This window comes from Gorilla gorilla, chromosome 17 (assembly GCF_029281585.2).
Source record: "Gorilla gorilla gorilla isolate KB3781 chromosome 17, NHGRI_mGorGor1-v2.1_pri, whole genome shotgun sequence".
In the NCBI taxonomy this organism is placed as follows: Eukaryota; Metazoa; Chordata; class Mammalia; order Primates; family Hominidae; genus Gorilla; species Gorilla gorilla.
The window spans coordinates 88,143,870-88,166,983 of record NC_073241.2 but is presented as its reverse complement, the minus strand read 5'-3'; the positions used below and the strand labels follow the sequence as shown (position 1 = coordinate 88,166,983).

General features: G+C 45.0%; 1 long non-coding RNA gene and 1 other non-coding gene across 2 annotated transcripts; one reads left to right on the top strand and one right to left on the bottom strand.

The window, feature by feature from the left end:
• Positions 1 to 1,343: 1,343 nt before the first annotated feature.
• LOC115931407 (uncharacterized) lies at positions 1,344 to 21,757 on the bottom strand. Its single transcript, XR_004067903.2, has 3 exons — positions 21,563 to 21,757; positions 3,883 to 3,985; positions 1,344 to 1,523 (listed from the first exon to the last, which is right to left on the bottom strand). It is a non-coding gene; the product is annotated as an uncharacterized lncRNA (long non-coding RNA).
• Positions 16,648 to 16,781, top strand: LOC115931475 (U8 small nucleolar RNA). Its single transcript, XR_004067960.2, has one exon. It is a non-coding gene; the product is annotated as a U8 small nucleolar RNA (small nucleolar RNA).
• Positions 21,758 to 23,114: the final 1,357 nt, after the last annotated feature.

Genomic DNA, 23,114 nt, shown 5'->3' with positions numbered 1-23,114 from the left:
AGCTTTTTGTAGGTAAGTAATATTCCATTTTATGGATATATCACATTGTGATTATCCAGTAAGTCAACAGTTGATGGATATTTGGGTTGTTTTTGCCTTTTGGCCACTGTAAATAACACTGTGAACATTCATGTAAAATAATTGTTTGAGTTTCTGTTATCAGTTCTTTTGGGTATATACCTGGGAGTGGAACCACTGGTTCATGGCAACTCTGTGTTTAACTTTTTGAGGAACTGCCATACTGTTTTCCACAGTGGCTGCAGCATTTTTCATTCCTACCAGCAATGTCTGAGGGCTCTGATTTTTCCACATGCTCAATAACACTTATTTCCCATTTTAAAAAATTATAGTCACCCTAGTGGGTATGAAGTGGTATCTTCTTGTGATTTCCCCCATGGTTTCTTTTCCATTTATTTTGACAAATTTTTTTGACTTTCAAACACACCTTGATTACAATTATTTATGTAAAAAAACTATTTTTCTGATGAATAATAGTCCAAAATTAAGCATGTGTTTGTGTTCATGCCTACACGTAGGAGTGCTATCATAAGCCCCTAAACATCTAAATGACAGGATACAGATTTGGGATGGTGGGAGGCCTATCTTTACACCTTCAAGGAAGCAGATTGGGCTGCTGGAAAGATCTTGGGTTGGAAGTTGAGAGGCCTAGGCCTCTATCTTCTGACACTGGTGGAATTATTAATATTTTGTTCTATTATTTTCAAAATTTTATTATTCTTTTTTATAAATGGTGTCTCACTCTGTTGCCAGACTAGACTCTTGTGGCCCAATCATGGCTCAATGTAACCTCAAACTCCTGGACTCAAGCAATCTTCCCACCTCAGCCTCCCAAGTAGCTGGGATTACAAGCGTGTGCCACTGTGCCCTGCTTATTTTTGTATATTTAGTGGAGACGGGGTTTCGCCATGTCGGTCTCGAACTCCTGACCTCAGGTGATCCACCCGCCTTGGCTTCCCAAAGTGCTGGGATTACAGGCGTGAGCCACCACGCCTGGCACCCCCCTACACTAATTTTTAAATTTTTTGTAGAGACAGGGTTTCACCATGTTGCCCAGTCTGGTCTCAAACCCCTGCCTTAGATTCCCAAAGTGCTGAGATTACAGCCATGAGGCACTGTGGCCAGCCTCTTCCCCTTTTTTTCAGCACACCAGTCTTATTGCCTTAAGCCCCACCCTTGTAACCTCATTTAACCATAATTACCTCTTTAAAGAGGGCCAATCTCCAAATACATTCACATTGGGAGTTAGGGCTTCAAAATATAAATTTTAAGGGGCCATCGTTCAGTTCCTCTGAGCTTTGACTTTATCATCATTATAAGGAGAATTGAAACCAACTTGAGAATTTTATTGGAAACTAAAAAGTAACATCTCAGCCCTCTACCATGCCACTAATTGGCTAATTGAGCCAGTGGAGACAGTGAGTTATGGCAGAAAAAGCTGTGTCCTCAGGGCCGAAGAGGATGGCTTTCAGCTTGGAGAATAGCACCAAAGTCCTGTTATTTCTCTGGCCAAGGAGGTTATTATGAGGATCAAAAGAGAAAAGACATTTGAAAGTATGTTAAAATTATAAAGCACTATAAAAAGCAAGCCATTATTACTATTGCTTTTCTTGTCCTTAGGATGCAATCTCAGCTAAGCCATGTTGTTATTAATTTTGTCACTCACTGCCACCTCCTTGAGTGCTTGCTTCACTTACACCATTTGCCACTGAATTAGTAATGATTTGGCTTTTCTGCGAGTGGCAGAAAACCCCAGCTAACAGTTGTTTAACAAGATGACAAATTGAAGCATAAGCAATCTGCTCCCAGAAGTTTTCAGGAACCAGTCCTTATGGTCCAATGTGGTGGCATCAGCATTCCCAGCATCCAGGATGCAAGAAGGGACAATGAAATTAGCCGGGTGTGGTGGCAGGCACCTGTAGTCCCAGCTACTCCAGAGGCTGAGGCAGGAGAATGGCGTAAACCCGGGAGGTGGAGCCTGCAGTGAGCCGAGATCGCGCCACTGCACTCCAGCCTGGGTGGCAGAGCAAGACTCCATCTCCAAAAAAAAAATAAAAAAAAGAAGGGACAATGAGGAAGAGAGAAGAGATGGGTTGTGAGCCACGTGGACTTTGCACCCATCCATCCTATTGGTCAGAACTCAGCCATATGGCCACACATGGCTGCCAGGGAGGTCAGCGAATATAATGTTTACTCTAGGTGCCTGTGTGCTCCTATATATATATATATATATATATATTTTTTTTTTTTTTTTTTTTTTTGAGACAGTGTTTCACTCTGTTGCCCGGGCTGAAGTGCAGTGGTGTGATCTTGGCTCACTGCAGCCTCTGCCTCTCCTGGGTTCAAGTGATTCACCTGTCTCAGCCTCCCGAGTAACTGGGATTACAAGCATGCGCCACCATGCCCGGTTAATTTTTTGTATTTTTAGCAGAGATGGGGTTTCGCCATGTTGGCCAGGCTGGTCTTGAACTCCTGACCTAAAGTGATCTGCCTTCCTCAGCTTCCCAAATTTCTGGGATTACAGGCGTGAACCACCATGCCCAGCCGCCACTAAAATTTATTAATGGGAACCATGAGAAAAATATTTCTGGAAACTAAGGAGTCTCTGCTCCTGAAATACTCTGGGCTTTGGCAGTTACATGAATCAATCGACAAGAAGATGTTGAATGAGGCAAGAAATAGAGTAGGAAATACTTTGATGGGTATAGTTCCATATTTAAAAAACTGATTTTAATATCTTGTTTCAGAGTTTGCAGGTTCCAAGTTGAGCTGAAACAAATAAATGAGTGCATATGACTATGAAGGTATTACTGTGATAGAATAAAAGGAGTTTTGGAAACCATCAACTCAGTTCTGCAGGAAGCCTCCTAAATCAGTTTCTCCCCTGATTAACTCAGGGTGTCCCGTGTTTTGAAATTTGTACCTGTGGGATTCGAATTTGTGGACATGGTTGAGTGATGGCACAGAGAGGCCAATGTCATTAACAGATGGCTTTTATCTGAGAGATTTCCTGAGAGAAGGTGGCATACCCTGCCACACAGGGCCACAGGAGAAGCTCCAGGTTTTGGTCTGGAGATGGAAGTGGGAGCGAGGGGAAAGCCGAAGCCAGGGCGTGTACTGGAGTTTTCCTCAGGAAAGGCCAGGCCAGGCAGAGTCAACAGTTTAGGGTTGGATATCTTAAATAATTCCAGAGGGTTTGGGTCTGTAGCAGTGGCCTCTAGTTGCCTGGTCCTGAGGCAGGAGAATAGGGTCTGGAGTCAGGGAACCCAAGGCCGATTAATGCTGACTGCCTAGAACTAAATCAAAAGGAAAACCCCAACTTTCCACACCTAACTAACAAAAGGACCAGAGGCTACTGCAAACCCCTCCCCCTTTCCTGCTGGGCAGATGGAAAATTCAAAGTATCAGAAGTGGCCAGGAGCTCACGCCTGTAATCCCAGCACTTTGGGAGGCCGAGGCAGGCAGATCACCTGAGGTCAGGAGTTGGAGACCAGCCTGGCCAACACGGTGAAACCCTGTCTCTACTAAAAACACAAAAATTAGCTGGGCGTGGTGGCAGGCGCCTGTAATCCCAGCTACTCAGGAGGCTGAGGCAGGAGAATTGCTTGAACCCAGGAGGCAGAGGTTGCAGTGAGCCGAGATCGTGCCATTGCACTCCAGCCTGGGGGACAAGAGACTTCTGTCTCAAAAAAAATATATATAGGATACAACCAGAGCTAGGTCACGTGGTATTTCCATTGCCAAGTACAGTGCTTCATCATGAACCAACAAAGATTAGTGGCTTCTCTGTCTAGAGCAGTGATTTCCAAACTGTTTTTTAGGCAGGGAGACAGCATTGTATGACTTTAAGAAAATAGGCTTTACCAGGAGTGGTGACTCAATGCCTGTAATCACAGCTACGGAGAGGCTGATGCACGCTTGGGCTCAGGGGTTCGAGACCAGCCTGAGCAACACAGGGAGATTCCATCTAAAAGAAAAGAAAGAAATTAAAAGAAAAGAAAACTGGCTTTCGAGTCAGGCCTGAGCTTAGTTTTGCTTGCAATCATGTGACTTGAGGAAAAATACAGATTGAGCATCCCTTATCTGAAATGCTTGAAACCAGAAGTGTCTCAGATTTTAGAGATTTTTTTGGATTTTAGAATATTTCCATTATACCACTTGAGCATCACTAATCCAAAATACAAAATGCTCCAATGAACATTTCCTTTGAGCATTGTCAGTCTCAAAAAGTTTCAAATTTTAGAGCATTTCAAATTTCTGATCTTCAGATTAGGAATATCCAACTTGTACTATCTCTAAAGCTCGACTTCTTTACTGTAGAATGGGCAGAGTAGTAATATCTACATAGAACAACTGTGAGAATTAGATGAGATAATTTTTGTCCCCGCCCCCGGCATTGAGGGGCCTGTGTGTTGTCATGGATCTCTGCTGCATTGGTCAAGCCATCTCTTCCTAGAACCTCTCCTAGAAAGTTACACCTCAACATTGATTAGACTTTGCATCCACAGAAGACTGCCTCCATCCTAATTGGGCAACTCCATTTTAACAATTGGACTCGAAGTTGGAGCTTACTCACTATGTGACTTCGTCTATCAAGTGTAATTTTTTTTAATGTACTTCATCTATCAAGTGTAATTTTTTTTTTTTAGACGGAGTCTCACTCTTATTACCCAGGCTGGAGTGCAATGGTGTGATCTCGGCTCACTGCAACCTCCACCTACCAGGTTCAAGTGATTCTCCTGCCTCAGCCTCCTGAGTAGTTGGGATTACAGGTGCCCGCCACCATGCCTGGCTAATTTTTGTATTTTTATTAGAGATAGGGTTTCACCATGTTGGCCAGGCTGGTCTCGAACTCCTGACCTCAGATGATCTGCCTGTTTCAGCCTCCCAAAGTACTGGGATTACAGGTGTGAACTGCATCCGGCCTCTGTGAGATTTTTATTCTTCCCCGTTTAGCATTTCGATAAAGAAAAAAACTTTGTATGGCAATAAGCTGTGTGATTCATGAAATCATACTTTTGACCATCTCTTTATTTTAACCATATGAAACAGTTGTTACTGTTGATATTATTATTAATTTTGAGACAGGGTCTTGCTCTGTCATGCAGGCTGGAGTACAGTGATGTGATCACAGCTCACTGCAGCCTCAACCTCCTGGACTCAAGCGATCCTCTCACCTCAGCCTCCCACATAACTGGGACCACAGGTATGCGCCACCACACCTGGCAAATGTTTTTGATTTTTTTTGTAGGGGCGAGGTCTTGCTATGTTGCCCAGATTGGTATTATTGATATTATTATTAGTAGTAGTAGCAGTAGCATGTTTACACAATGACCTAAAAGTACGTGAAAATGGATCATTTATTTATTCAGCCCTTATTATTTGATAGCCTCTTGGCACCAGAGATATATAAGTGAAAAAACAGAGGTTCCTGCTGGCATGGAGTTCACATCTGATATGGTTTGGCTGTGTCCCCACCCTAATCTCATCTTGAATTCCCACGTGTTGTGGGAGGGACCCGGTGGGAGGTAATTGAATCATGGGGGCAAGTCTTTCCCTGCTGTTCTTGTGATAGTGAATAAGTCTCATGAGATCTGATGGTTGTATAAAGAGGAGTTCCCCTGCACAAGCTCTCTTTTCCTGCTGTCATCCATGTAAGGCATGACTTGCTCCTCCTTGCCTTCCGACATGATTCCCCAGCCACGTGGAACTGTAAGTCCATTAAACCTCTTTGTTTTGTAAATTGCCCAGTCTCAGGTATGCCTTTATCAGCAGCGTGAAAACAGACTAATACAACATCCTAGTGGCGGAGACAGTAAATAAACACGTGGATAAGTAAAATGGGATTAGCGCCGTGTGCAGTGGTGCACACCTGTAGTCCCAGCTACTCGGAAAATCTCTTGAGCCTAGGAGTTTGAAGCCATCCTGGGCAACATAGTGAGACACCCGTCTCAAAAACAAAAACAAAACAAAACAAAAGCAGCTCTTTGTAGTAGCATGTGCTCATGCTCTTAAACAGAATATTCCTGAAAGTCCACTTTAGCTGAATTAGGCCTATTCCTGGGAAAACTACTTAATCACCTTCTTTGCCACTAAGGCCAAAAGCTCCAAGTCAGACTGCAATAAAGACTGGTTTAATCAGAGGACTCTTGAGTTTATTTTTCTCCTGAACTGAGGTTCTTTGGCAGAAGACTTGGGAAACTCTCATACCTCACAGGCTGGGAACTTCTGAGCTCAGAGCCTTGGGAAAACATAAAGAAGCACGGTTGGCTGTTGAGAGCTTAAAGGGATACCTCCGGAGACCTTCATAATGCTACAAGTGTGCACATCTCCCCTCTAGCAAAGCAGTTCCCTATAAAATGTCATTATGCATTGGCTGGAACAGTTGCTGAAATGTCATTTAGCAGAGTTTTTTGTTGTTGTTGTTGTTGTTGTTGTTTTTTGGACAAGGTCTCTCTTTGTCATTCAGGCTGGAGTGCAGTGGCAAGAACACAGCTTCCTGGCTCAAACCACCCACCTCAGTCTCCCAAGTAGCTGGGATTACAGGCACATGCCACCAGGCCAGGCTAATTTTTTTTTTTTTTTGTAGGTAGGAGCCTTGCTATGTTGCCCAGGCTGGTCTTGAACTTCTGAGCTCAAGCTATCCTCACGCCTCAGCCTGCCAAAGTGCTGGGATTACAGACGTGAGCCCCTGCTCCTGGCAAGGGTCAAATTCATGGCTTGGCGAAGTTGGAATTAAAAAACCTCGTGACGCTTACATTTGAACTGCGGATGAAAAGTTAAACCAGCAATGCCAACCTGCCAAGAACATAGCTGGTGTATTAATTACCTATTGCTGCGGAAGAAGTGACTCCAAAACATTGTAGCTTAAAACAAAACAAAAGTCATTTATTATGTCTCTTAGTTTCTGTGGGTTAGGAATTCAGAGAGGGTACAGCAGGGGTAACTGACCTCTGCTCCACGATGTCTGGGCCTCCGTGGGAAGACTTGAAGAGTGTGGGCTGAAATCATCTGAAGCCCTGTTCACTCCCATGTCTGGGGTTCGTCACATGGAGCTGCTGGCTGGTGGCCCAAGGACGTTGGTCAGAACATCCACACAGAGTCTCTCCAAGTGGGCTTCCTCACAATGTGGTGGTTAGGTTCAAAGGGCAAGCATCCGGACAGAGGAAAAGATAGAGAACCAGGTGATACTATAACCGTTTGGTTACTGGTGGAGGATGTCCAGGTTCTTGGCGTTTTGAACAGAGAATTGGACAAAACGCAAAAACAAAGCAAGGAGAGAGTGAAGCAACAAAAGGAACTGAAAACAAAAGTACACTCCACAAGGTGGGAACCGGCTCAGCATAGGGGCTCAAGAGCCCCTTTACAGAATTTTCTGGGGTTTAAATACCCTCTAAAGGTTTCCCATTGGTTCCTTGTGAAAGGTGACAACGTGCCAGCAGCCCTTGCTTGCTCTTGGCGCCTCCTCGGCCTCAGCATCCGCTCTGGCCATGCTCGAGGAGCCCTTCAGCCCGACACTGCACTGTGGGAACCCCTCTCTGGCCTGGCTGAGGCCGGAGCCGGTCCCTCTGCTTGCGGGGAGGTGTGAGAAGTAGAAGCACAGGCGGGAACCGGGGCTGCGCGTGGCGCTCGCGGGCCAGCATGAGTTCCGGGTGGGCGTGGGCTCCGCAGGCCCTGCAGGCCGGACCTGCCAGCCCCAGGCAGTGAGGGGCTTAGCACCCCGGCTGTGAGGGGCTTAGCACCAGGGCCAGCAGCTGCAGAGGGTGCGCTGGGTCCCTCAGCACTGCCGGCCCTCCAACACCACGCTGGAATTCTCCAAGGGCCTCACCTGCCTCCCCAGGGGCAGTGCTCTGTGTCTACCTAATCTAGTGGGGACTTGCAAAACTTTTTTGTCTAGCTAGAGGATTGTAAATACACCAATCAGCACTCTGTGTCTAGCTTAGAGATTGTACATGCACCAATCAGCACCCTGTCAAAACAGGCCAATCAGCTCTCTGTAAAATGGACCAATCAGCTCTCTGTAAAGTGGACCAATCAGCAGGATGTGGGTGGGGCCAGATGAGGGAATAAAAGCAAGCTGCCGAACCAGTGGTGGCAACCGGCTTGGGTCCCCTTGTGCAGTGTAGAAGTTTTGTTCTTTTGCTCTTTGCAATAAATCTTGCTGCTGCTCACTTTTTGAGTCCTTGCTGCGTTTGTGAACTGTAACACTGCGAAGGTCTGCAGCTTCACTCCTGAAGCCAGGAAGACCACCCACTGGAAGGAAGGAACAACTCCAGATGCACTGCCTTTAAGAGCTGTAAGGCCCACTGTGAAGGTCTGCAGTTTCATTCCTGAAGTCAGCGAGACCACGAACCCACCAGAAGGAGGAAACTCTGGACACATCTGAACATCTGAAGGAACAAACTCCGGACACACCATCTTTAAGAACTGTAACACTCACCGCGAGGGTCCACAGCTTCATTCTTGAAGTCAGCAAGACCAAGAACTCACGGATTATTCCGGACACACTTGGTTACACCCTATGTAAATGAAGTAGTGGCCCACAGTCAGTCTGATTGGTTGCAGAAAGCAACCAATCAGAGGTACTTTTGATTTTCCATCTGTCACACAGATAAAAGGGGGCAGGGTTTGCAAAGGGAGTAGCCTCCTGTCCTTTCATTGCTTAGGTGCGGAAAGTTGGGGTTTTCCTTTTGATTTAGTTCTAGGAAGCCAGTGTGAATCTGCCTTAGGTTCCCTTTGTCTAAACCCTATTTTCCTCCCTCATGGTTACTACGTAGCCTCAGAAATCAGGGAGCATCACTGCATCACTTCTGCTGTGTTCCCTTAGAGCAGTCACTGCTCAGATACAAGCAGTGGGGGAACCTGGGTTTCCTTTCCCTGGAAAGGGTGTAGGAAGGGCATGTGAGGTGGGATAAATATGTAGGTGTGGCTACCTTTAAAAAATGTAATCTGCTGGGTGAGATGGCTCACACTTGTAATCATTCCAGCACTTTGGGAGGCCAAGGCGGGCGGATCACCTGAGGTCGGGAGTTCGAGACCAGCCTGACCAACATGGGGAAATCCCGTCTCTACTAAAACTACAAAATTAGCCAGGCGTGGCGGTGCGTGCCTGTAATCCCAGCTACTTGGGAGGCTGAGGCAGGAGAATCGCTTGAACCCAGGAGGCAGAGGCTGCAGTGAGCCGAGATTGTGCCATTGCACTCCAGCCTGGGTAAGAAGAGCAAAACTTCGTCTCAAAAAAAAAAAAAAAAAAAATAGAGGCAATGTAATCTGCCACAGATAGTACTCAGCAAATACTTACTGTGTAAGTGTGAATTCCAAATACCTGGTCTCAAACACCTGGCCTCAAAATTACAATCTAGCCAATAAAATAAAACATACAGTCATTTAACTCTTTTGCTAAATGGCACGTAAGATCAGCTAGTTATATACTACTAAGCTGTTGTTTCTCACCAGTGGTATTGAAAGGTAGTCTAGCTAGGCCACTGGACTTTCATGACAATCAGTAAGCATTTGTCGGTCAGGCATGGTGGCTCACACCTGTAATCCCAGCTTTTTGGAGGCTGAGGCGGGAGGATGGCTGGAGCCCAAGAGTTTGTGACCAGCCTGGGCAACATACTGAGACCCCATCTCCACAAGAAATAAAAAAATTAGCTGGGCATGGTGGTGCATGCCTGTAGTACCAGCTACTCAGGACGCTGAGGTGGGAGGATTGCTTGAGCCCCAGAAGTCTAGGCTGCAGCAAGCCGTGATTACACCACTGTACTCCAGCCTGGGTGACAGAGCAAGACCTTGTCTCAAAAAAACAAACAGTTTTTTATCCCCTGGTTAAAAAAAATTTCATATCCCCTGGATTCCCACGTGCACACACAAGTGAGACGTGTTCTCTGCTAACTCCACTGGCTGCGGATCTCTAACCCTTTAGTATGCATTTGGAGAAGCATAAGCTATAGCCACACCGACTTAGTTTCATGTTCTAGCTCAGCTCCTACCAATTGTGTGGTTTCAGACAAGTAAACTAATCTCTCCAGACTTCTATTTCCTCTTATGAAATGGGGTGATTGACCCAGTGAAGGCAAATTAGCCAAAAACTTGGATATAAGCTTGAAAGGACTCCTGCATATCTTTCAATATCATGCCAGAGCATAGCTAGCCCAGAGCCCGCCCAAGGATTATTTAATACTGGGAGATTTCAATATCATACTGGAGCATATCTAGCCCAGAGCCCACCCAAGGATTATTTAATACTGGGAGATATACTTTTGTCTTCTTGCTATTTACTAATGATGAAGGCTCAGATTCTCTCAAGTTACATGTTAGCTAGTAGATTTCCAAGAGTATCCAAGATAACTTGGAAGGTTACCGTTCTATTGCCCGTTAGGACATTAACCAATTTTGCCTGTGATTTAGAAAATTTATTCTTGGCTGGGCGTGGTGGCTCATGCCTGTAATCCCAGCACTTTGAGAGGCTGAGGCAGGCGGATCACCTGAGCCCAGGAGTTCGAGACCAGCCTGGACAATATGGTGAAACCCCGTCCCTACTAAAAATACAAAAATTAGCTGGGTGTGGTGGCACACACCTGTAGTCCCAGCTACTCAGGAGGCTGAGGCAGGAGAATCACTTGAACCCAGGAGGTGGAGGTTGCAGTGAGCCGAGATTGTGCCACTGCACTCCAGCCTGGACGACAGAGCGAGACTCTGTCTCAAAAAAAAAAAAAAAAAGCTTATTTTTGGCTGCCTTTCCTGTCTGACTACATAGACCTCTGTTCTTTGAATTCTCCTTTGAACTAGTTTTACATCCTCCTGGCACCCTTGTGAATTAGTTACATACATAATTGACATGTGTTCATTCTACGTTTGTATGAGAGTCAGGCTTTTATCTTTTTGAAAATTATACTTTCATAGCCCAAAGCCCTATGTATCATGGGGGGAAAAAAGTAATTAGTGTCACAGAATTCACTGGAGGAAGAGATCTGAAGGGGTCCAAGAAGATTTTCCAGAAAAGATTTTCGTGTGTTTTTTTTTTCTGTTTTTGTTTTTGTTTTGAGACAGGATCTCACTCTGTCACCCAGGCTGGAGTGCAGTGGTGCAATCACCGGAGGTCACTGCAGCCTCGACCTCCTGGGCTGAGGTAATAATCCTGCCTCAGCCTCCCAAGAAGCTAGGACCATAGGTGAGCACCACCATGCCTGGCTAATATTTTTGGATTTTTTGAAGAGACAGGGTTTTGCCATGTTGCCCAGGCTGGTTTCAAACTCCTGGGCTCAAGTGATCTGTCCACCTTGGCCTCCTAAAGTGCTGGGATTACAGGCATGAGCCACTGTGCCCAGCCTAGAAAAAATTTTCTATAGAAGTCTTTCTAGAAAGAATCTTTTTTTTTTTTTTTTTTTTGAGACGGAATTTTGCTCTTGTTGTCCAGGCTGGAGTGCAATGGCGCGATCTCGGCTCACTGCAACCTCCACCTCCCAGGTTCAAGCGATTCTCCTGCCTTAGCCTTCCCAAGTAGCTGGGATTATAGGCATGCACCACCAAGCCCGGCTAATTTTGTATTTTTAGTAGAGATGGGGTTTCTCCGTATGGGTCAGGCTGGTCTCGAACTCCCGACCTCAGGTGATCCACCCACCTCGGCCTCCCACAGTGCTGGGAATACAGGCGTGAGCCACTGCACCCAGCCTAGAAAGAATCTTGATGGTTGTGGGAGATAGTTTCAGAAGCGGGGAGGGCCTTTGAGGGCTGGGAGGGCATTTGTGCAGAAGAGGGGCCGAAGAACTGGGGGAAGTAAATTGAACAAGCCAGAAAGCCATGGCCTGGAGAGAATAAGTCATATTTTGAAACTAACCACATGAAAAACCAATAGATAACCTCCCAGCTTCATCAACTGTAAATTATTAAGATGAAAACCAGCAGTTGCTGTATATTTAAATTATATTCATTTTTGTTTTATTCTTTTTTTGTTTGCTTTTTCAACATAGAGGCAGAAGAAATATAGTTGCTTCAATTTACAGTTAAGTTTCGCTTGCATCCACACCAGCCAGCATGGGTGGCCTTTCACGGGTTTCGTTTAGAAAGGAAATGAAATAGTACTCTTGGTCATAAAGGTTTTATTATTTTCCTGGGCTCTGCAGAGCAACTCAGAGAGGAAAGCCCATGTCAATGCAGGAGGGCTTCGGATTACCAGCTAGACTTGTAACATACATTTAAAAAAGTCTTTTCCTGGCTTTGAAATGTTCCTTTAGAACTCATGGATTTTTTTATTCTATAAATTAAAGAATGACCAACTATGATACTTGGAATCAGCCAAACTAATCCATTGCAGAAATCCATGGTATAGGAAGGCTGTCTGACAATAGTCCTCCCACCTCCTTTTTCACCCTCCTTAGTTGTGCTGCAGGCATCTCTACTATTGCCCACAGCCTTAAAAAAAAAAAAAATGTGGCCAGGCCCGGTGGCTCACGCCTATAATCCCAGCACTTTGAGAGGCCAAGGTGGGCAGATCACCTGAGGTCAGGAGTTTGAGACCAGCCTGGCCAACATGGCGAAACTCCCGTCTCTCCTAAAAGTGCAAAAATTAGCTGGGTGTGGTGGTGCACGCTTGTCATCCCAGCTACTCTGGAGGCTGAGGCAAAATAATCGCTTGAACCTGGGAGGTGGAGTTCAGTGAGCCGAGATCTCGCTACTGAACTCCAGCCTGGACAACAGAGCAAGACTCTGTCTCCAAAAAAACCCAAAAAAACAAAAGAACAACAACAAATGAAATGAAACTCTGTACCCATCAAACAATAATTCCCCCCTGCCTCCTACTCAAGTCCCTGGCAACCACCATTCCACTCTTTGATTCTATGAATTTGACTATTTTATCATAGATACTGCACACAAGTGGAATCGTGCACTCTTTGCCTTTCTGTGTCTGGCTTATTTCATTTAGCATCGTGTCTTCCAGGTTCATCAATGTTGGAGCATGTGTTGGAATTTCCTTCCTTTTTAAGGCTGAATGTTCCATTGTATGTACGCACTACATTTTGTTTATTCATTCATGAATGGAAGAAACGAGGGGCGCTTGAGTTGCTTCTATCCTTTGGCTATTGTGAGTAGTACTACTATGAACATAGGAGTACAAAGATTGGCACATTACTTTTTAAACACTTAAAAAAAATGATAGACACTGTCTGAAGACTGAAACATGTTCATTACTTTTCAGTTTCACAAGGGACTTTTGGAAATATCTTTGTCCAGGTCTAATCCTAATCAAGATTTCTACCCATTTTCTTTTTCTTTTTATTTTTTGAGATAAAGTCTTGCTCTGTTGCCCAGGCTGGAGTGTAGTAGCACAATCTTGGCTCACTGCAACCTCTGCCTCCCAGGTTCAAGCAATTCTCCTGCCTCAGCCTCCCGAGTAGCTGGGATTACAGGTGCGTGCTACCATGCCCGGCCAATTTTTTTGTATTTTTAGTAGAGACAGGGTTTCACCATGTTACCCAGGATGGTCTCGATCTCCTGACCTCGTGATCCACCCACTTCAGCCTCCCAAAGTGCAGGGATTACAGGCATGAGCCACCACGCCAGGCCCATTTTCTTTTATTGAGAGACAGTCTCAATCCATCATCCAGGCTGGAGTGCAGAGGCACGATCTTGGCTCACTGCAACCTCTGCCTCCTGGGTTCAAGTGATTCTCGTGAGTCAGCCTCTCTAGTAGCTGGAATTATAGGCGTGTGCAACCAGGCCTGGCTAATTTTTTGTATTCTTATTAGAGATGGGCTTTTGCCAGGTTGGCCAGGTTGGTTTTGAACTCCTGGCCTCATGCGATCCCCCCACCTTGGCCTCCCAAAGAGCTGGGATTACAGGCATGAACTATTGCACCCAGCCTCTACCCATTTTCATGAAGAGCAAAGTCATATAGCTGTGATTAGCATCTCAATATAGCACTTTTATTTACCCAGATCCAATATGCGTGGTTAAAAATTACTGAGTGATTTGGGGGGCAGCATTTGCAGTATGGCCATGATATTTCTCAACTTCCCTCTCCCCTTGCTGGTGTCAGACTCAGCCCCTGATCACAAGAGGTAGGCACGTGGTGAAGCTAATGCAATCAGATTACTTTTCCTGGGAATTTGAATAAATCATTGGATAGCAAGATCCGCAACAGAAGTTTCTTAGAGGCCTCTGCCACTGTGGTTCCCAGACCTGTCCTGGTTCCTGCTTTTAATTTTGTGGGCTTCTCAGTGTCACTGAAACAACCTTTTTTGGCTTACATTCATGAGTCAATTTCTATTGCTTTCTATCACAGAACTTCAACTGATACAATTCAAAAGCTGATGCTCGAATTTCTTCAAGAAATACAGGAGGCTGGGCACGGTGGCTCACGCCTGTAATCTGAACACTTTGGGAGGCCGAGGCAGGTGGATCACTTGATGTCAGGAGTTCAAGACCAGGCTGGCCAACATGGTGAAACACCGCCTCTACTAAAAATACAAAAATTAGCCTAGTAGGGTGGCACGCGCCTGTAATTCTAGCTACTCGGCAGGCTGAGGCAGGAGAATTGCTTGAACCCGGGAGGTGGAGGTTGCAGTGAGCCAAGATCACACCACTGCACTCTAGCCCGGGCGACAGAGCAAGACTTCATCTCAAAAAAAAAAAAAAAATATATATATATATATGTGTACGTGTATATATATATATATGTGTACGTGTGTATATATATGTATATATATGTGTGTGTGTATATATATCTGTGCGTATATATATGTGTGTATATATATATGAATATCTGGCCGGGCATGGTGTCTCATGCCTGTAATCCTAGCACTTTGGGAGGCCAAGGCGGGTGGATCACCTGAGGTCAGGAGTTCGAGACCAGCCTGGCCAACATAGTGAAACCCCAGCTCTACTAAAAATACCAAAATTTGTCAGGCGTGGTGGCACATGCCTGTAGTCCCAGATACTTGGGAGGCTGAGGCTGAGGCTGAGGCTACTCAGGAGGCAACCTCTGCTACCCGCTTGAACCCAGGTAGCAGAAGTTGCACCGAGCTGAGATCATGCCAGTTCACTCTAGCCTGAGTGAAAGAGTGAAACTCTGCCTCAAAAAAAAAAAAGAAATATAAACATATCGTAACACTCATTTGACATAAAAATGATCTATTTTATGATGGTCCATTTCTCTCAGCACATCCTGACAGCTATTTTAAAAACATGTCATGCCAGAAGATCTGTTCTGTTTCCCTCTGTATCTCCAAGTATCTGTCTTTGCGTCTGTCTGTTGCCTCTCTCTCAGCGGAGGAGGAGAAAGGAGAATTCAAGAAGGAAGGAGAAGAGAGACATGTTATAGAGTGGAATCCTCAATCGTATAAAAATGTGGAAACATCCAAAAGGTGTCTATTTTTGCTCCTAAAGCAAAATACTTTTTTGTGCAAGAGCATGTTTCTTTTTATGTATTTATTTTTTCAGAGACAAGGTCTGGCTCTGTCACCCAGGCTGGAGTGCTGTGGTGTGATCATAACTCACTGCAGCCTCAAACTTCTGGGCTCAAGCAATCCTCCCAAGTAGTTGAGACTACAGGAGTGAACCACCACATCCAGCTGATTTTTTTTTTTTTTTTTTACTTTTTATTTATTTATTTATTTTGTAGAGATGGGGTCTCTACACTCTATGTCACCCAGGCTGGTCTCGAACTCCTGGGCTCAAGTGATACTCCGGCCTTGGCCTCCCAAAGCATTAGGATTACAGGCATGAGCAACTGTGCCCATCTAAAGAGTGTGTTTCTAATTTAGTGCTTGATTTACTGTCTTCAGCTTCTGGCATAGCCTCAAAGTTATGATTCACTTGAGGCCGGGGGAGATGGCTCATGCTTGTAATCCCAGCACTTAGGGAGGCCAAGGCAAGCAGGTGACTTGAGGCCAGGAGTTTGAGACCAGCCTGGCCAACATGGTGAAACTCTGTCTATATTAAAAATACAAAAATTAGCTGGGCATGGTGGCGGGCGCCCATAGTCCCAGCTACTCGGGACGCTGTGGCAGAATTGCTTGAACCCGGGAGGTGGAGTTTGCAATGAGCCGAGATCGTGCCACTGGTCTCCAGCCTGGGTGACAGAGCGAGACCCTGTCTCACACACACACACAAACAAATAAATATTCATTTGAGCTGGAAAGTTATTCCCATCAGAGGAAGAATAATTGTGTTTGCATTTTCCATTCTTTGCTTTTGTGTTTTCTTGAGGAAATTCTTCCAGAGTCAGACATTCTCTATGTTCTCTCAAAACTTCTCTTGTTTGAGCCAGAGCTCTGTGAGCTGCTTCTCTTAAAGAGCTGCTCGTGGACGATCTGCCACAAAGAGTTTTAAAATGTGGTGTTGGTCTCTTTTTTCTGAACCACATCAAAGAGCACAGATTATTTCCTTTCTGAGAACAAAACTCTTTAATGACAAGAAAGAACAAGAAACTGAGCCGCCAACCAGCCCTATCAGGAAAGACACTGTAACCCTAACAATGACAAATGATCCACTTCTGCAATCTCTTGTCACTTTTTGAAATTTAAACCAAACACAGTAATCACATTCTCGCATACGTGTCTCTAAAATAAAATCACACTTTGTCACTCTGAAAACTTTTTATAAACCTGGATTAATAATGTAATCCTATCATCAGGTGGGATAATCCTTACCTGTTCCTCGTTTTGGAGGGCAGATAGAACACGATAACTGGAGTTTGCATGATCCATGATTAATGTCTCTGTGTAATCAGGACTTGCAAACTCTGATTGTTCATATCTGATTTGTTGTGAAAAAAAATAAACCTCATAGGACAATTTAATAATGTCTATCAAATGTTTATCATGGAAGATTTAGCAAAATTACAAGTAGTTAACTAAATAGCGAACTTATAAATATTTAGCAAAATTACAAGTGATCTTATTATTTCACTCAGCAATGGTATTTATAGGACTTTATCCAACAGCTGTATATACATATGTGCAAAACAATAGATATAAAAGGTGATTTGTTTCAGCATTTCTTGTGAGAGCAAAATATTGAAAACTATCAGGCCAGGTGTGGTGGCTCACGCCTGTAATCCCAGCACTTTGGGAGGCCAAGGCAGGCAGATCACGAGGTCAGGAGTTCAAGATCAGCCTGGCCAACATAGTGAAACCCCGTCTCTACTAAAAAAAAAAAAAAAAAATTAGCCGGGCATGGTGGTGCGTGCCTGTAGTCCCAGCTACTCGGGAGGCTGAGGCAGGAGAATTGCTTGAACTTGGGAGGTGGGGGTTCCAGTGAGCCGAGATTGTGCCACTGCACTCCAGCTTGGGCAACAGAGTGAGACTTCATCTCAGAAAAAAAGAGAACTATCTGATGTCCATAAATGCCTTCATACTCTATCACCTGGTGGAATACTATGCAGCTATTAAAAAGAGAGCACTCTTATATATTCCTATGCAAGGATCTATAAGACATATTGTTAAAAAAACAAAAACAAAACAAAAATACAAGCTGCAGAACTGTTTATACGCAGTGGTTCTTGATTTTGGATGCACATTAGAAATCACTAGGGAGGAGCCAAGCTGTCAGGCTGGAGTGCAGTGGTGTGATCATAGTTCACTGCAGTGTCAAACTCCAGGACTCAAGTGATCCTCCCACCTTAGCCTCTGGAGTAGCTGGAACTACAGGTGTGTACCACCATGCTCAGCTAATTTATTTATGTATTTACTTTGTAGAGAAGGGGTCTTGCTTTGTTGCCCAGGCTGGTCTGCCTCCCAGAATGCTGACATTACAGGTGTGAGCCACCATGCTCAGCCCTAAAAAGAAATTATTTTTAAATCATGTTTTCAGGAAGATCCATCTTTCTGTTTAGCCTAGAAATGGAGCTACATCATTCTGGACTGTGGGAGATGTAAGAAAGGCAATACTTCTTTTTTTTTTTTTGGTTTGAGACAGAGTCTCGCTCTGTTGCCTAGGCTGGAGTGCAGTGGCATGATCTCTACTCACTACAACTTCCGCCTCCCGGGTTCAAGCAATTCTGCCACAGCCTCCCGAGTAGCTGGGACTACAGGCGCCCGCCACCACACCCAGCTAATTTTTGTATTTTTAGTAGAGATGGGGTTTCACCATATTGGCCAGGCTGGTCTCAAACTCCTGACCTTCTGATCTGTCCACCTCGGCCTTCCAAAGTGCTGGGATTACAGGTGTGAGCCACTGTGCTCAGCAAGAAAGGTAATACTTCTTTTTATTCAAAGTAAAATACTTGTGTGTCCATCCATCCATCCATCCATCCGTATGCATGCAATACAAAAGAGATGTGTACAGAATTTTTTGTGTGTTGTTTTGTTTTGAGACGGTCTCGCTCTGTCGCCAGGCGGGAGTGCAGTGGCACCATCTAGGCTCACTGCAGCCTCCGTCCGCTGGGTTTAAGCCATTCTCCTGCCTCAGCTTCCCCAGTAGCTGGGACTACAGGCACGTACCACCATGCCCAGCTAATTTTTGTATTTTTTATTAGAGACAGGGTTTCGCCATTTTGGCCAGGCTGATCTTGAACTCCTGGCCTCAAGTGATACAACAGCCTCGGCCTCCCAACATGCTGGGATTGATTCCAGGCGTGAGCCACTGCACCTGGCCTCATTTTGCTTTCTTAAATACTTGGAATTCCCTGCACCAAGAAGATGAAAAAGTGAAAAACTCATGGATGGGAAATTTCTTTTTGTTTTTTGGTTTTTTTTGAGACGGAGTCTCTGCTCACTGCAAGCTCCGCCTCCCGGGCTCAAGCCATTCTCCTGGCTCAGGCTCCGGAGTAGCTGGGACTACAGGCGCCCGCCACCACGCCCGGAGAATTTTTTGTATTTTTAGTGGAGACGAGGTTTCACCGTGTTAGCCAAGATGGTCTCGATCTCCTGGCCTCGTGATCCGCCCGCCTCGGCCTCCCAAAGTGCTGGGGTTACAGGCGTGAGCCACCGCGCCCGGCCGGGGAATTTCAAACTTACTGATACCTTGTGTTTTCCTCCCAGGGACAGGTACAAGAGGGTGTGACTGTGGGAAGGGACACACCAACAATAGGCAAGGGGCCCAGGTTGTTTCTTCTGTGAAGGTACCGGTCTGTGGCCTGTTAGGAACCGGCAGCACAGCAGGAGGTGAGCGGCTGGTGAGCCATTATTGCCTGAGCTCCGCCTCCTGTCAGATCAGCGGCAGCATTAGATTCTCATAGGAGCAGGAATCCTATTGTGAACTGCGCATGTGAGGGATCTAGGTTGCGTGCTCTGTATGGGAATCTAATGCCTGATCATCTGAGGTGGAACAGTTTCATCTTCCCCACTCCTGGTCCGTGGAAAAATTTTCTTCCATGAAACCCATCCCTGGTCCCAAAAAGGTTGGGGTCTGCTGCCCTAATTCATCCACTAGAGTTTCACATGCTGACATGATCTCTGTGTTCATAAATATGAATTAGATTACATTTATCTTTGACTCCAGTACAATTTCCTCTTTTCTCTCTTTTTGGTAACTCCCAATTCAGGTGCATCTGCAATGCATTCTCAACAATTCATTTCAATTTAGTAAATGATGGCTGAGTGTCTCCCCATTCAAGGCACTGTGCTGGACACTGGGACAGAAAACTAAATAAGGCTTGATCCTGCAGCAGAAGAGACAGCCAGGCAGGTATCTAGAATTCAGTGTGTTGAATATGACAGTGTAAGTGCCTATGCTGCCACAGCCTCCTTCTGAGCAAACAGCCGGTTGGTTCCTTATGCAAACCAAAGTAGAAACAAATATGCTGAATCTCCTGAGGAGACGGTGATTAATTTAGGCTAGAGGTCAGTGTGGGACCAATCAAGGTGACGTTGGAATTAATTTGGACTTGAGGAGCGTACAGTTTCATAAGGCAGAGAAACATATACTACAAAGAATGAGGTATATTTGTGAGGATTTGGAGCTGTGCCATTCCTTAGAGTATTAACGTCATGAAAAAAAGGCTGGGCGCAGTGGCTCACGCCTGTAATCCCAGTACTTTGGGAGGCCAAGGCAATCGCAAGGTCAGAAGTTCGAGACCAGCCTGACCAATATGATGAAACCCTGTCTCTACTAAAAACACATAAAAAAATAGCCGGCGTGGTGGAATGCGCCTGTAATCCCAGCTACTTGGGAGGCTGAGACAGAAGAATCCTTTGAATCCGGGAGGCAGAGGTTGCAGTGAGCAGAGATTGTGCCATTGCACTCCAGCCTGGGCAACAAGAGCGAAACTCTGTTTCAAAAAAAAAAAAAAGACTATGATTATCATGCATGGGGTTAGGGATGGGGGTGCAGGAGATGAGGTAAATTGGAGGTAGACTGGGGTCAGATTGGGAGGTGAATCTCTGCCTATTCTGATGAAGAGTCATCATTGCTTTGCAGGCATGGCAGTGGCATTACAGATGTGTTTTGGAAGAAAATTCAGGAACAGGGAAGGGTTGTAGTTTGTAGCTGTCAGATGCAATGAGGCAGATTAAAAGCTAGACAATTTAGGCCAGTCGCGGTGGCTCATGCCTGTAATCCCAGCACTTCAGGAGGCTGAGGTGGTCAGAGTGCTTGAGTTCTGGAGTTCAAAATTAGCCTGGGCAACATTGTGAAACCCTGTCTCTACTAAAAACATACAAAAATCAGCTAGGCATAGTGGTGCACACCTATAGTCCTAGCTACTCGGGAGGCTGAGGTGGGAGGACCACTTGAGCCTGGGAGGCAGAGGTTGCAGTGAGCCGAGATCACGCCACTGCACTCCAGCCTGGATGACAGAGCGAGACCCTGTCTCAAAAAAAAAAAAAAAAAAAAAAGAAAAAAAAAAAAGAATGATTTAAGGCTGAACTCTATTCCATTGTATGTATGTTCCACATTGTGTTTCTCCATTCGTCTATCAGTGGACACTTAAGTTGCTTCCACAGTTTAGTTGTTAGAAATGTGGAAGTACAAGTATCTGTTTGAGTCCCTGTATTAGTCCGTTTTCACACTGCTATAAAGATACTGCCTGATATATTACCTGAGACTGGGCAATCTATAAACAAAAGAGGCTTAATTGACTCGCAGTTCCCCATGGCTGGGGAAGCCTCAGGAAACTTATGGTCATAGTGGAAGGCAAAGGGGAAGCAGTCACCTTCTTCACAAGGTGGCAGGAGAGAGTGTGAGTGAAGGGAAAGCCCCTTATAATACCATCGAATCTTGTGAGAACTTACTGTCATGAGAGCAACATGGGGGAAACCAGTTCCATGATCCAATCACCTCCTACCAGGTCCCTCCCTGGACTTGTGGGGATTACAATTCAAGGTGAGATTTGGGTGGGGACCCAGAGCCATGCCATATCAGTGCCTGCTTTCATTTCTTTTGGGAACATACTCTGAAGCATAATTGCTAGATCATATGGTAATTTTAGGGTTAAGTTTTTGAGGAACGTCATTACTGTTTTCTACAACAATGGCGCCATTTTACGTTCCCACCAGCAATGTACAAGGATTCCAATTTCCCAACATCCTCACCAGTTGTTATTTTCTGTTCTGTTTATTTGGATATTAGCCATCCTAATGAGTGACAGTGAAATTTTACTTACATGAAGGAACTCATTCTCCAATGATACCCATGAAAACAAAGGGGACCATTCGGCACTTGGCTGAAGTGAGCATTTTCTCATCAGGAGAGGAGTAGCCCAGGGGCTGTCCACTGGAGATAGGGTGGGCACCCTCCACTCCGTCTTCCCTTCTTGGAAACTTGGAGAATTTCTTGTGTTATTCTTGGGACTGTGATGTGTATAAATAGAATGGGATGAGGGAAAAAGAAAAGGTTGAGAGCCAGTTCAGAAAGATCCTTGTAATATATTTTGTTGATCTTACTTTTTCAAACTTGTACAGCTTGATGGCTGTGAGCAAATATTTCCACTAGGAATCTGTTGACATTTCCACCACTCTTCTCTTCTTTTTCTGTTCTGTTTTTTTTTCCTGCCTAGTCTTTCAGTGTCAATCTTGTCTTAATTTCAGTATGCATTTTGTCCTCATGCATAAATTAGGTATGGTTTTCTGCTCTTTATTCGAAATTGCCTATTTCTATTGTAAATTACACCAATCATAATTTCCAGTTTACCGCTTTTCTCCAGACATTTTTGCTTTTATTACAAATTCATAAATTAAAAGTCAACTACTCTCACTCCCAAAGATTAAAAAGATAAAAGCCTGTAATTTGGTGGACACCGATCATCAAAAATGCATGTTACACTGAAGAACTGGCTTTGCAATTCTGCAGCTGTACTCTTGGGTTGGTGAGGAAGAAGACATGGTTATAGGGGATCCCGAGCTTTCAGCATCTCAGTAGTGCCAGTACAGCTGGAATCCAAGACAAAATGTGAATGCAGGCATCATGAAGCAGAATTCGAGCTGTGCGGTAATCAGCCAGATGATCTGCAACACACAGATGCTAGCTTTTTTTTAGATAACCACCAAAATAGAAACACAAATTTTACACTCAAAGAACACTCAGGGCCCTTAGTGGAGAAATAGCTGCATCGTGCCAGTTATGAATTCTGTTGTTTTTGGTGGTCACAATTTATCATAGCCCCACTTAACCATGATTTCACTTTCCATGGTTTCAGTTACCTTCCGTTAACTAAGGTCCAAAAATATTAAATGGAAAATTCCAGAAATAAGCAATTCATAAGCTTTAAGTTGCACCTGCCATTCTGAGTAGTGTGATGAAGTCTTGCACCTGTGGTGGGATTCCTCCCTTTGTCCAGCATCTCCATGCCATAGATGTCCCCACTCATGAGTCACATCGGAGCCCTCTCAGTTACCACATCGGCTGTCTCTGTATTGCAGTGCTTGGGTTCAAGTCATTCTTATTTCACTTCATGATGGCCCCATAGTGCAAGAATACTGATGCTGACCAGGCGTAGTGGCTCACACCTGTAATCCCAGAACTCTGGGAGGCCGAGGTGGGTGGATCACCTGAGGACAGGAGTTCAAGACAAGCCTGGCCAACATGGTGAAATCCCATCTCTACTAAAAATAGAAAAATTAGCCAGGGATGGTGGTGCATGCCTGTAATCCCAGCTATTTGGGAGGCTGAGGTAGGAGAATCACTTAAGCCCAGAAGGCAGAGGTTGCTGTGAGCTG